This window comes from Anabrus simplex, chromosome 7 (genome assembly GCF_040414725.1).
Source record: "Anabrus simplex isolate iqAnaSimp1 chromosome 7, ASM4041472v1, whole genome shotgun sequence".
NCBI lineage: Eukaryota > Metazoa > Arthropoda > Insecta > Orthoptera > Tettigoniidae > Anabrus > Anabrus simplex.
In genome coordinates, this window is record NC_090271.1 from 142,149,447 (window position 1) to 142,164,304 (window position 14,858).

Genomic DNA, 14,858 nt, shown 5'->3' on the forward strand with positions numbered 1-14,858 from the left:
GTACATTTATACAAGTTCACACTACTATATACACAATGATCTGCACTGACAATGAAGAGTATCACGCACATATAAATGTATCTGATAGCTGATGGCTATCTAATGTCTTGAAATGCTTGCTGGAATGTAATACAAGTCTTTCAATGTAGCAGAATGTTAGAAGAATATAATGTAAAGTCTTTCTGTGTAGCGGAATGCTAGAAGTGTGGGCGAAGCTACAAGGAAGGCAGAAATAGTGAGGCGGTAGCGAGTCCTGAGGTGAGACTTCCCGATCAGAGTTCAGTCCGCCTATTCAGCCCACATTTTCAAGAGGGTATCTCTGTGGCTGACCTACGGCGTACCGAGTTGATCGCTGGACACAGGTGATTGCCTGCTGGTGCCGAGTTCTGCATCCTACATATACGGGCTGGCTTAGGTCTCACGCCATGAGTCAGCGCGCTAGCTGGATACACCACGCACATTCTCAGAACTTTGATGCGAGAGCGGGTTGCATAGGTGCAAGGCGGAGGACACTACAACACTTCAGCACCACAATCACAAGCTGGAGAGTCTTTCCAGCCCCACTAATGCAGAGCAGAAGCACTTCTTCCGACTCCGCAGTGTATCCTGTTGAGTGTGGTCCAGGTGGAGTGAGGAAGGTTGAACCCATGCAACTTTGTAGTTGGATCTCTGATGTTGACAATGCCATGAGGGTGTGATTGAGACCATTCGTTTTTCCATATTTCATCAGGCTTGAAATATGAATTAACTAATTCCTTTGTTATCTTCCAGACAGGTTTCCGTGACTTGAGTCTCATTACGGCTTTTTCATCTGTATCCTGTTGCATTGGGAGGTAACTGTTCTTCGCTATCCCGATACACAGTCTAACAAGGGCACCTTGTCATCTGCTGTGAAGAGGCTGAACGTTGCTCAACATCCGTAGGTTTAACCTTTCAGTACCCTACATGTGTCCTCTGGGTGCTGCTAATAGAGCACTAACAACAATAAGATGCCGCCGTACTGCCGTACAGGGCCTCGCGGTTATAACAATAGAGAAATCATGCAAATGTATGTAACACACTTCACGGTTGTGGCAGGAACATCATTGCCAACAAAGTGGACAGAAAGATGTCAGCCTCCAGATTTATGTACATCAGGAGCACTGTAGTGACATTGATATAAATAATACCTGCACCCCAACATTTTGCTGCCAGATTTTGAAAGAAAGAAAAAAAGCAGGGATTATTCACTTTTATATGGCATATTGAAAAGAATCTATTATTTATGTCACTCACAGATTATTTATTTTATTTACATATTTTACGCCCACATTGGAGCACTGAAATCAATACATTTGAGTTAATTTCTTCTTCTTCTTCTCCCAGAACTTTTTCATCCTCTCCGACCTGGAAGCCCTTTGTGTGTCCGATATAGTATATTGTTTCCGTTCAACTGCTTTTAGTTTGAGACTTATGCTTTTGTTCTTCAAAATCCTCTTCTCTTTTCTGTCTTTGATTTGTTGCCGAGTTATACCCAATTCTTCCAAATCGTCCTGAACTTCTTTGAACCAATTATTATTGATTTTATTCTTCAAAAAGTAATCGAATAGTTGTTTCAATATCCTGGTGTCTGCTAATCTTGATATGTGACAGAAAAAGGAAATTCTTCTTTTACGCATTGTAGATATTATTGATTCACATTCACGATAGACAATGTTGTTAGGCAACAATCTCCACTGTCCATCAACTTGGTGTTTTTTATTAATAATTGTTCTAAGAATTCTTCTCTCAGTTTTCTGTAATTTGTCTGTTGTAGATTTTACATTTAATTTGAATAAAGTTTCACTAGCATAGGTTGCCTCTGGTTTAACTATGGAATTATAGTGTTTCAGCTTAGCGTTTATCGAAAGAGATTTTTTTTTATAGGTTGGCCAGGTAAGTCTTTGTGCTTGTTTAAATTTAGTTGTTCTGTGTTCTATTGCTTCTTTTTCATTTGTGTTCCATGTTATTATTTCCCCAAGATATTTGAATTTCTGAACAATTTTAATCTCTTTATTACTGTTCAGCTGAATAACTGGTAAATCAACTTTAAAAGTTGGCATCATTTCTGTTTTTTCAAATGAAATTTGTAATCCCATTTTTTTAGCTATAATTTCTAGTTGTTCAATTTGAAATTTAGCCTCTTCTATTGTATTTGCAAGTAATGCTAAATCGTCCGCAAAAGCAAGGCAGTTGAGTTTAATATTTCTACCGATCTTGATAGTTGGTTGGCATTTCTTGTTCCATTCACGCATAACCTTCTCCAATGCACAATTAAATAACAATGGTGAAAGTCCGTCTCCTTGTCGAAGTCCAGTTCTTATAGTGAATGATTCTGATAATTCACCTCTAAATTTAACTTTTGCCTTCGTATTTTTAAAAGTCATATTAATGAGGTTAACAAGTTTTTGATGTAAGCCAAATTCTTTAAGGCTTTTTAATAATGAGTCACGATGAATACTGTCGTATGCTTTTTTAAAATCTACAAACGTGATGACCAGACCCTTACTTCGAACTCTTTGGTGCTTCATTATCCATTTTAAACTAATGATTTGATCTGGACAGCTTCTACCTGGTCGAAATCCTCCCTGATATTCTCCAAGTTCTTGGTCGAGTTGTTCTTGGATTCTTGTGTATATAATCTTGGATAAAATCTTGTATGTAATATCAAGTAAGGATATCCCCCGATAATTATTTGGATCGGAGCGATCACCTTTCTTGTGCAGCGGGTGGATTATCGCTGTATTCCATTCCTCAGGAAGCTTCTCCGTGTTCCAAATATCAATGATGTATTTATGTAGGTTTTGAATAGTCTGATCATTAGCATTCTTCCATATTTCTGCTACTATTTGATTCTCTCCTGCTGCTTTGTAGTTTTTAAGTGCATTAATTGCCGTTTTCACTTCATTGTAAACTGGTGGTATAATCTTTTGTAATGGAGTTTTATTTTTTGGGTTAGGATCAAATTCTAAATGTTCCACAGGATCCTCACAATTAAGTAACTCTTTAAAGTATTCTGCAAGAATGTTAGCATTATCCTGATTATTGTGTGCCATTTTACCATTTTTATTTCTTAACATAAGTGTGGGAGGGGTAAATTTAGATTGATATTGCTTGAATGTTTTGTAATAGTCTCTTGTTTTATGCTGATTGAATGTTTCTTCTATAGTGCTAAGCATTTCCTTTTGATAATTCCTTTTAATTGTCCTAATTTCTTTAGCTGTTTGTCTTCTGGCATTAATTAGTTCTTCTCGAGATTTTTCCGTTTTCCTCTGTTGATCATTTATCCATGCCTTGTGTCTTGCTTGAATTGCTTTGTCACATTCCTCGTTCCACCACGCATGTTTCTTTCTCCTTTTGATTGGGGCAATTTCTTCAGCTATGGTTTTAAGTTTGTTGATCATTGTCTCTAATTTGTCATTTAAAGGTGTTTTGGATCTCTCTAAATATATTTTATTATTTATTAAGTAACTGGGATCATAATTTCTCCTTGCTTTGAGATGATTATGTTTGTGTTTCCTTTTTGGTGTTAACTTGATTTTTATTTTTGAGATATAATGATCCGAGTCAATGTCTACCCCACGGAGGACTCTGACATTATAAATTTCTTTATGATAATCTTTATCCATGGCAACATGATCAATCTGAAACTCTCCCAATTTTACGTTAGGGCATTTCCATGTCATAAGTTTATGTGGTCGCCTCATGAATCTGGTGGTTTCCAAAACGAGTCTATGATCTGCACAAAGTTCAATTAATCTTTGGCCATTTTTGTTCGTTAATTTATGAGCTGGCCATTTTCCTACAACTGTGCGATACTTCTTTTCTCTGCCTATTTTAGCATTGAAATCTCCAAGTAAGATTTTTATATGCTCATCAGGGATCTTCGCTAATATGTAATCAAGTTCCTCCCAAAAGTTTTCAACTCCTTCTCTATCTTTATTGTTTTTGTCATTTGTTGGTGCATGGACATTTATTAAAGTATAAGTTTTATTCCCTACTTTAATTGTTAGAAGTGCCATCCTCGAAGATTTTGAAGAAAATTCTTCAATTGAGTCTATTATGCTACTATGAACAAGAAAACCTACACCAAATTGAGGGACATTCTTCATTACTCTTTCTCCTGGAGGTCCTTTGTAGAGACGATAACCTCCTGATTCAATTGGGTCCTGGTCTGTGTTCCTAAGTTCTTGTAAAGCCATTATTAAAATCCTATGTTGGTCCATCACATCAGTTAAATGTTTCAACTTGCCCACCTTACTTAGTGAATTAATGTTTAATGTTGCAAAGTATGAAAATTTTCCTGATTTGTTGAACTTAAGTCTCTTCTTACATTGTTGGGTTAGTCCACTGTCTGTCAGCTGTCTGTCGATTGTCTGTTGGGCTTCCAGGCGCTCCGATTCGCCTAGGTCTTCTACTTGACACCCCACCGATTCCGAGTGGTGTCTTTGTGCAGATCCTTGTTGTTGTTTGTCCACACCGGTGGATTTATTCATTAGAAGACTCATCATCATTGATTGTCTGATCTTTCGATCGAAACATTTCTGACCAAGGTCAGGCTTTACAATTCCAGATGTGATCTGGAAAGGTGATTAATGAAGTATGAATTGGTGATGAATGAAGTGCTACAAGTTCATCCTAGTTGTTCAGGACTGGGAGTAGGCATTTCCTCCATACACCGCATATGTTATGGTTTTCCCGCCAATACTCGGGTAGCTGATTGCAGTGGTTTCCCACTGGGCGATGGGGTCGCCACATCCCTACGCCAACTCACAGATTATATTACAAAGATGCACATGTTTTTAAACACTGTAAAATCTGTTCCTTGAAAGCAGGTTTTCTGTAAAGTGGAATTCATTAATAAGGTTTACTTAACGTTAAGCTTATGGAGGTTTAGCTGAGACTTCTGAATATGCTTGTTAAAAGTGGGATTTCGTTAAAAACGGGAACATTAAAAAACGGACTCTACTGTATTTTACTTACAAAATCATGTATACATGTACAAAATCATGTATACCTGTATATCTTTGCATGGTATTATTCAAGTATTTTATATGTAACCCTTCTATCTCATGGGTTAAAAATATATGATCCGGGAGATAGTAGGTTCGAATCCCACTATCGGCAGCCCTGAAAATGGTTTTCCGTGGTTTCCCATTTTCACACCAGGCAAATGCTGGGGCTGTACCTTAATTAAGGCCACGGCCGCTTCCTTCCAACTCCTAGGCCTTTCCTATCCCATCGTCGCCATAAGACCTATCTGTGTCGGCGCGACGTAAAGCCCCTAGCAAAAAAAAAAAATATATATATGAGACCATCCTGGAGAGAAAAATCAGAAAATTTGTTAAACCTAAACTTGAGGAAGATACAATATGGATTTAGAGCGAACAGATCAATGCTAGACCTCATTTTTTCCGACAAGAATGCTCTTTGAAAAATATTGGGATAAGAATAGAACGGTTATAGTTGTACTTTTGGATATTGGGAAGGCATATGATCATGTACCACTTAAGCACATATGGGAATGTGTGATTCGTAAAGAAGTGCCAGAGGAGATTATAGCTCGAGTGAAACAACTGTATTACATAAAAATTATAAGCAGAAAAGTTTTCCACCTATACAATACATAATTATATTTACAATTCGTGTATTTACATTACATGGGACTAGTTTCAACCCTGCTCGGGGTCATCATCAGCCGTATTTAAACAATACACAATATTTGACGAAATCCTAAAATATGTTTCAAAGCAATAAGAACATTATGAATATATAATTAACACAACGGTGTGTGGTTGAATTAGGCAAAGTGCTATGGTGTTCAAAATGTCGCAAATGAAAGTGAAATATTACGAGTGACAGGTGAGCAATATATAATACAAGTACATCAAACACGTTAAAAAGTCTGGGTATAAAAGTACAAATGAGATGCTCTATGTTGTAGATCAACTTGAGTAAAATTTTAGACACATGGTGTTTCAAATAGAATTCAGTAGGTCCTGGTAATACAGTACAGTTGTGGACCGAGTGCTATGGTACTAAGAATGAACACAATATAACGTGACACTTATAATAAAAGTATACAAGTATATACAAATGTTTGAGTAACAAATGTGTAGTTGATACTCTCTAGAAGAATCTGTGAGGAGTTGATTATACACTGTATCAGCTTAAGGAGAAAATTTGATATTTGGTGTATTAGGTAACCAAGCTATGTTGATATGGCTGCAGGGTTGATTGTGGGAACTTGTGCAGACTGAATATGAAATTTTAGACTTTTTCTGGAGTTGTAAGTAGACACTGCGCGTGGTGATATTAATGGGTGGAACTCTCAGTTCATAGCGGAACAAATGGGACCTATTAAAATCGAGAAAAGCCAGTAAAAGGCGCAAAGTACGTGGAAAGAAGAATAGATAACAAAGCGAACGGACATTCACCTAGCATGGCGGTGTGTGCAGCTTAGCTGGTAATGTGCGACTGGTGGTGGAAGGAGATATATGGGAGTGGAGGAAGGTGAGGGGCAGGCGCACGCGGGTTGGGCAGAGTGGTAACGGCTTGGGAGGGGTTGGGGGGGCGTGGAGGGGAAATTTAAGGCGGAGCTGAAGGGTGTGGGAGAAAGGGTAATTGTTTCGGAAAAGTACCTTTAATTAAACTTATTATTGAATTCTGGTTGGCTGAATTGTAAGTGGCGTTAAAATATTGGTCTAGGTGTATGTAGTAATTTTCCATTATGTTGAGTAAAGGACCCTTATTTGCTAATTCAAGAATGTCGATGTCTTGTTCGATATTGGTGAAATTATGGTTATAATCTTGCATGTGTTGGCCGATAGCTGAGAACTTATTATATTTTATTGCGTTAGTGTGATCATGGTATCTTACATTGAAATTTCTTCCGGTCTGCCCAATGTAGGACTTGTGACAGGTATTGCATTTGATCCAATAAACTCCTGATATAAAAAAACTGCTGGTCTTGTTGATATGTGAAGTATTGTGTAAAATGTACATGTGATTATTGTTGGTTTGGAAAGCTATTTTAACGCTTTGTTTTTTAAAGATATTAGTTATCTTGCAAATGTCATTGTTGAACGTGAAGGTGGAAAATGTTAGAGGTTTATTTTATTTTTTTGATTTTTTGATTTTTTTTTAGGGTAGTTTTAGGGCGATGTTTGTATTTATTGATAATCCTTTCAATAAAATGATGGCTGAAACCGTTGCATTTTGCAATTCCGCGGATTGTGTTTAGTTCATTCTTTAGATCCTTCTTGGACATAGGTATGCTGAAAGCTCGATGAACTAGGTTATTGTATGTAGCTCATTAGTGGGACTGGGGGTGCATTGAATCTTGGCGAATGGTGGATGCTGTTTGGGTAGGTTTTCTGAATATTTTATAACTTAAAGAATCAGAGTGTCTAGTGATAGTTAAATTTACTTTTTGATTTGATTCAGTTTCTAGTGTGAATTTGGTATGAGCATCAATACTGTTGAGTCTTAGGAGGGTGGTGGATGCGTTAATTGATTTTTCGTCCATCATTACGAAAATATGCACCTGATTACTCTATTTACTCTTTCGATATTGTAAATATGTACCCAAGCATACAAGTATCAAAATTAATTCCGATAATTGAAAACAATTCAAACAAAAACAGTCACTTGTGCAAACTAGAGATACAAGATTTCATCACAGTATTAAATCCAGTTGTAAACAATAACTTCTTCACTTTCAACAATGTCATATACCAGCAGGACGGTTTGGCAGTGGGATCACTAGCCTCAGGCATCTTGGCAGAAATATACCTAGATTTCCTCGAATACACGCAAAATTGACAATGAATTTGAAAACATTCACTTCTGGGCCAGGTATGTTCAAGGAGGCAGGTTAAACTGTTTTGAAACCAAGAGCGGAGCCCAACAAGGAAGTTATCTATCAGCACTTCTCTTCATTAATATAATGGATGAGGTTATAAAAGCAGTGAAAATGAAGGATCAGACAACAAATGCACTTGTATTTGCTGATGATGTCATGCTATGGGGTGAGGCAAAAGCAGAATTTCAAGCCAAATTAGATCTTTGGCAAGAAGAATTTGAAAGAATGGGAATGATCATCAACCGAACTAAAACCGTCGGTGTAGTGGTGAGTCGAAATCCTGAAGCCGTCCACCTGCGAGTGCAAAATGAAGAAGTAGACATTATCAATAACTTCGAATACTTAAGGAGCTTAGTTTCTTCTGACAATGCCATAAACCAAGTAATAGGCAATAGAATACAAGCTGCATCAAAATTCTACCACTCCGTTCATCAATTACTTTGGGATGACTCATTTCCCTAAGCTTGCAAGCTTACGCTGTACAAAACATTTCTTGTACCAATTCTAACAGTATTGATGCACACAGTCGCCACTGAAAGTTCCTTCGGTCTTGTCTCCAAAAGACAAGGACAGACAAAATAAGAAATGAAAGTATTCGGCAACAACTTGGGATTGGACAGGAGCTTGTTGGAAATCTTAGAATTAAGCAGATTACGATGGTATGGACATACGAGAAGGATGACTCCAATTAGGACCCCATGAGCATACTGTAAAAGGAATGTTGTTAGTAAGAGGCCCAGATGGAGGCCTTGTGATAGTTGGGAAAATCAAATTTTCAAAGACCTTGTCAAACGTGATTTAAATTGGCAGCAAGAGGTAGAACATCAGCTGTGGATGGAGAGGATGAACTGGAAGAGGCTCGTAAACACCCGCACCCGGCTTGCTGGAGCCGAAAATCGATGATGATTATGATGATGATTATGATGACATGGGGGCCTATTCCCAATTCTTTGGCGTCAGCTCTTTGTACGGATTTAGCCCAGTTTTATGGTCTGAAGCCTTTCCTGATGCCAACGCTACATGGAGGGATGTATTCACTATTGTTTGTTTCTCCATTAGTGTGTAGTATGATATGTTATATGTAAATGAATGACTTACCATGTAAGACCCCATAGATAGAGTACACATGAAAGAAAAACATGAGTCCAAAATTTGTGGCTTCTTCCTTTGTCAGTGGCGTATAGAATGAAGATGGTCATTGTTGGCAAGTAGTTGCTGTGTGAGGTGAGGGGAGTGGGGGAACAGACAGACAAGAGAATGGAAGAAAGGAGCGGTTATCTAATGTTAACCCTTAGCCCTCCCTTTTTTCTGAACAATCCTGCCTTTCCAGCTCCATTTATGAATCTGCTTGCAGAGGGATAAGTGACAACACAAACATACTGACAGCATATTTATAAAAATCAACTAAATCAAGCACAAAATATATATAATACAAGTACAATACAGTAATCAGGTGTAATGTTCAGCATTTTCAAACCTGAAATTATCTCAGTCACTTTTTGTCTGTAATAGTGCACTGTGTGGAACTTCCCAAAACACTCGGCGGGATGTAATCCAGGCTTTTTTCTACAGGTACTGCTGAAAAACACAGTTTTTCGTCGTAATTCAGGCTTACTGTTCACTGCCATATTTAGGATTATGCCTAAAAATGCTTTGAATTCAGGAATATTAACATATATCCATGAGCTCCTAATAGACACGTATGGGGGGCGTAACCTTTTGAATGTTTACACTAGCATACCAGTTAGTCTCACGCAAAATTTCCGGCAATAACTCGTCAGTCATGAATAATTGGAAACAGTCATGTTTACTCAACCTTGCGGTGGTTTATAACCTTATGTTCCTGTGAATGGGCTTTTGAAGTCCAAGTCAGTGTCACGGTATTTCCTCCAGCCGTCAGTAGAGGCACCAGCACTGCCATTTAGCATAATTTTCTCATTATCGAGATTTTCATCACTCAACTGACCAACACAGTATCCTTCCGCAATATCTTCCTCACCACCTAATTAAAAATCACTCTCACTATCGCTGAAATAACCATCACTTAAACCTAAAAGTCCGGCTATTTCTTTCTCATGCTGCTCGAGCAACGCCATGTTGCTAAACAACGTCTGTTTGCAAACTCACATGGTCTACAAAGAATGTGCACAAAGCCTGATTTCAAAGAGATCATGGCTATACATGGCTTCACATTGTCGTCAAAAGATGGCAGTGGCTTACTGTACCTGTAATTCATGCACGCTTAACCCGACAAAGGAGTTATATAGGGAAGAAAATCCTGTCGGGCATTGCCTGACATAGGATCTATGAGAGATATTCTTGTTGTCGGGCATGGCCCGCCGTGTGAGTTCTAAGGGTTAAGGCCGGATGCTTTCCTGGACCTTAGCACTAGTTGATGTCCCACTTCAAAATCTCTAAAGGGCAAGAGAGTGGGAAGTAGGGGGTAAATGTTTGAGGACTGAGAAATGTTCATCAAATGTGCTTTGATGGTGCCTAGTGTGAATGGGAGCGGGAAGATCTATGTTAGGGGTTTTGTAGGTGCTGAGATGGCCACATATACATTTGGCTATTGTATCACTAGTTAGCGCAATATACAGTGAGTCACCTTAATATTCGGACACCATATGACGTGACAATCTGAACATTATATTTGTATTTTTTTTATATACAGAAAAGAAAGTTTGACAATACAAAACCCCAATGTTTCCAATATGATTACATAATAATACAAGTGTCTCAGAACAAAAATGGCATGTAGATAAAAAATAAGTCAACACTTTATCACATAACAAAACCACTTTAATATTTGGACACAAGGATCATAATGACCAAAACTGTAGCGTAACATGGAACTTAAATCAATCTAGCACTTGGTGGCAATGCCACGGCTTTCAGTCGTTGTGGCATAGAACAAACTAACTTTTTCGTGCCCTTAGGGCTAATATTAGCCCATTCTTGTATCAGTTTTCGTTGCAGTTCCTTCTTTGACATTATTCTGGAATTCTTCACTCTCTTGTCAAGTTCACTCCACAAAATCTCAATGGGTCGTGGATCTGGGGTGGAATTTCAAGCACCTTTAGGCAGTTAAACAACAGCTACATTCGGACATTCCACACTTTATGCTTGGGATCTTTATCTTGATAGAAATGAAAAATGTCCCTTATCGCAAGCTTTGTTTCACTTTGGTGTACATTCTGCTTCAGGATGGCTAGATACCGTTTATGGTCCATTGTATGTTCAATAAACAACATTTCATCTACTCCAGCAGATGAAAAGCACGCCCATAGCATTGCATTGCCACCTCCATGTTTGACAGTTGGTTGCAAATATTTCGGTTTTAATTCGTCATTTGGTTTGCACCAAGCCATTCTCCTCCCATCCGATCCATAAATATTAAATATGCTCTCATCACAAAATAACACAAGTTTCCATCATTCTGTGTACTTATGTACATATTGCAAGGCAAACTTCAGTCTTTTCCTTCGGTTCACTTCACTTATAAATGGCTTTTTCCTCAACACTCTCCCGTTAAATCTGGCCTTTTGAAGAGTCCTGCGCACAGTTTCAGGTGCACTGATTTACCAGCTTTCTCTTCTAATTCCCGTGCAAGTTGTGGCACCTTCAGTTGAGGATCGTTCCCTATTTTTTTTTTTAAGAGAAGTCTCTCTCCACGATCAGTTAGCTTTTTCAGTTGACCCGTTTTGCGGTATAGACACAATCCTGTCCTCTTCTTTAAATTGCCATACAATGTCATTGTACTTGTACTCATACACAAGATTTGCACAATATATCTGTAACTACACCCCTTTGCATCGTGGAAAATAACCAGTTGGCACTGTTCAAACGTGTTTCTGCTGTGAAGTTCTGGGAAACATATCCTACTTCTTACGTTTCTCCCTTGCCGCAATTGGGTGAGGTAGTCGCGTGCAAATGCAGTAGCGACGACCTGTCCGAATAATAAAGTGATGTGTAGTGTTTCGTGATTTCCTTTTTTATCACTATCAGAACACTTCACCAATTCGTCTGACGTTGAATTTTGTTGCGATACGTGGGGCATATACTCGTGAATTGTTGGACGTTTGTTTGTTGTATGTACATTTGTTTGCGAACGCATCATGTCAAGAAACATTCCATTATTTGTGTTGTCCGAATATTAAGGTGACCCACTGTAGAAAGCTGGGCAGAGTCTGCATTGAAGCTGGTAGGTAATGTGGGATGAAATACAGTCCTGACGACCTTGTAAGCTTTGTTTGTGATGCTGCTGGTAAAAGTTGTTTCGTGGTGTATGTAAATGGCAGATCTTACACCGGCTGTGTTCATGGAAAAAAGCCAGAAGGGGGTAGAGATTTGTATTCATAATGAGAGATTTTTTTGAGGTTAGGTGGGCACCTAAAAATGAAGATCCCAGGTGTGGGGTGTGGAGGGAAGATAGAATGCTTGTTCGAATTGTGATTTATTTTTTGTAGACCTGGATGATATGTGGTAATGAAGGGTGCGGGGTTAGGTTGCTTAGGGAGTCTGGGGACAGAGTTTTTGGCCGTGGAGATCTGGTGGTCAGCCAATTGGGTAATGTTACCCCTAGCAGTAAACACCTCCCTGAGGTGATGGTGGTGGTGGTTGTTGTAAGGGGCACAGGCTTTAGAGGTTGAACAAATGCATTTGCCTCTGATGGCCAGGCTGAATGGTAAAGATTGTTTAGTGTGATATGGGTTAAAACTTTTACAATGGAGATAACTGCTGATGGTCGTTGGGTTTGATGTATATGTAGATGTGTCGATTCTGCCATCCTGCAGGTGGAGGTCGTGGTAAGTCGCTGCTCTCCATCTGTTTCCTGGATTGTATATATTTTGCTCCTGCTACCTTTCCTAACTGAGTATGTACGTTAATGAAGTTGAGTACGAAGATCCCCCTGTGGGTGGGGGCGGTGGAATAACACCCACGGTGTCCCCTGCCTCAGGGGCTCTGAACTTGGAGCGTGGGTTGGCGACCACGGGGTCCTTAGCTGAGTCTTGGCATTGCTTCCACTTACTTGTACCAGGCTCCTCACTTTAATCTATCCTATCCGACTTCCCTTGGTCAACACTTGTTCTTTTCCGACCCCGACGGTATTACGTATGGAGGCCTAGGAAGTCTTTCATTTTCACGCCCTTCGTGTCCCTTGTCTTCCTTTGGCCGATGCCTTCATTTTTTTTTGTGTGTGTTGTACTTCCTCTAGTTGTACTTCCTCTTAAAACAATAACCACCACCACCACCACCTGAGTATTAAGACAAACACAAACACCCAGGCTGCAAGATAGAGAAGTTAACCAGACAAGGAGCTGGACCATGTTTCCCATAATTTTCGGGGTATTTTTTTTACTCAGCCAGAACGTAATTACATGTTCCGTGGTCTCAGTTGATAAAAAATTGAAACATTTTACGGTTTAGGACTCAAAACTAAGAACCTACTTATATTTGGGACTACATTCTCATGGTATGGCCAAGAGAACTAGACTATTCATTTTTCTCTGAATTTGAATCAGTGCTGTGTTTCTGTGATATATCAGGACTGATGGAATGGTTTTGGTTTGCACTCCTGTACAGTGTTTCTGACAAGAGACGTGTCATACACTCATGGAAGGTAAACCTGAAAGTTCTCCTGTTCAACCTTAATATCACTAGACAAATGCCTCTCACATTCTGCAATTCACGCACTAAAAAACCATTTATGCTATCGTATATTTCTTTCATGCGAATAGAATGAGCAGCAGAATTAGAAGAATATTATATATATTGTACCTTTTGCTGTTTGATCCGTCGAAAATACTTTCTATGAACCAGACGAATTGGCCATGCAATTAGGGGTGCGTAGCTGTGAATTTGCATCCGAGATATAGTTGGTTTGGAGCCCTGAAGATGGTTTTTCCATGGTTTTCCATTTTCACACCAGGCAAATGCTGGGGCTGTAACTTAATTGAGCCTGGCCGCTTCCTTTGCACTACAGGCCTTTCCCATCCCATCGTCGCCATAAGACCTATCTGTGTCAGTGCAACGTAAAGCAGATTGTAAAAATTAAAAAAATTTAAAAAATTATACGAAAGAAACTATTATATTTTGTTGGGTAATTCGTTATCAGAGGTGAATTTTCAAAATATTGTTTATTATTTATTTGGTGCATGATGCTGTTGATGGTGATTCGTCCGTTGGATGGAGACGTGAAGCCTAAAGCAGATCCCTCGGTGCTGTTAGACAGGAGTGGGCTATATTATAATAAAATTATGCTAAAGATCCACCTTTTTACCACAACAAATAATCCTTTGATTATTTTATTCCTATAATCTCATAATATTTTGCGGGACATGTTTCGTCCGTATGTGGACATCATCAGCTGCATTCCCTTTGTACAGATTAAAATTAACATAAAGAATAGGTCTTAAAACCCTGCACATTTAACAAACACTTTGATTAAAAACATATTTGGAATAAATATGAAGAGTCTTATGAATAGATATTTTTCTTCAGGAGTATTGCACTTCTTGTTTGTAAAGTAACTTGTTGCTAATAAAATTACACTTGTACACGCTGCTATGTAATTCTTCATACTAGTCTTGAACGTTAGGAGGTCTTCTTTCAAACAACTTATTTTTAAATCTTGCATGAAAACTATTATCAAATGTGGGATTTATTAACAGTCTTACTTGCTGTGAAGGAGTAGGCTATGCGCTGGCACCAGGTTTTGCCCTTTCCCTTCCTGTAGTCATATATCACGTCATTCATTTCATCTCCCTCTGATAAGGTTGACGTCAGAAAGGGCATCCTATCGTAGATACTCGCTACGGAGATTCATCTCACTTCATGCTCAACTCCGTAGAGAAACGGGACGAGGGTTGGACATACCTACAATGTTTGTTTGTTTATTTATTTATTTATTTATTTATTTATTTATTTATTTAATATTTTTTTATTTATTTATTTATTTATTTATTTATTTATTTAT

General features: G+C 38.6%; 1 protein-coding gene across 8 annotated transcripts in view; it reads left to right on the top strand.

Moving 5' to 3' along the window:
• gek (serine/threonine-protein kinase gek) overlaps positions 1-14,858 on the top strand; it is a 736,940-nt gene that overhangs the window by 355,810 nt on the left and 366,272 nt on the right. The window lies entirely within an intron of this gene.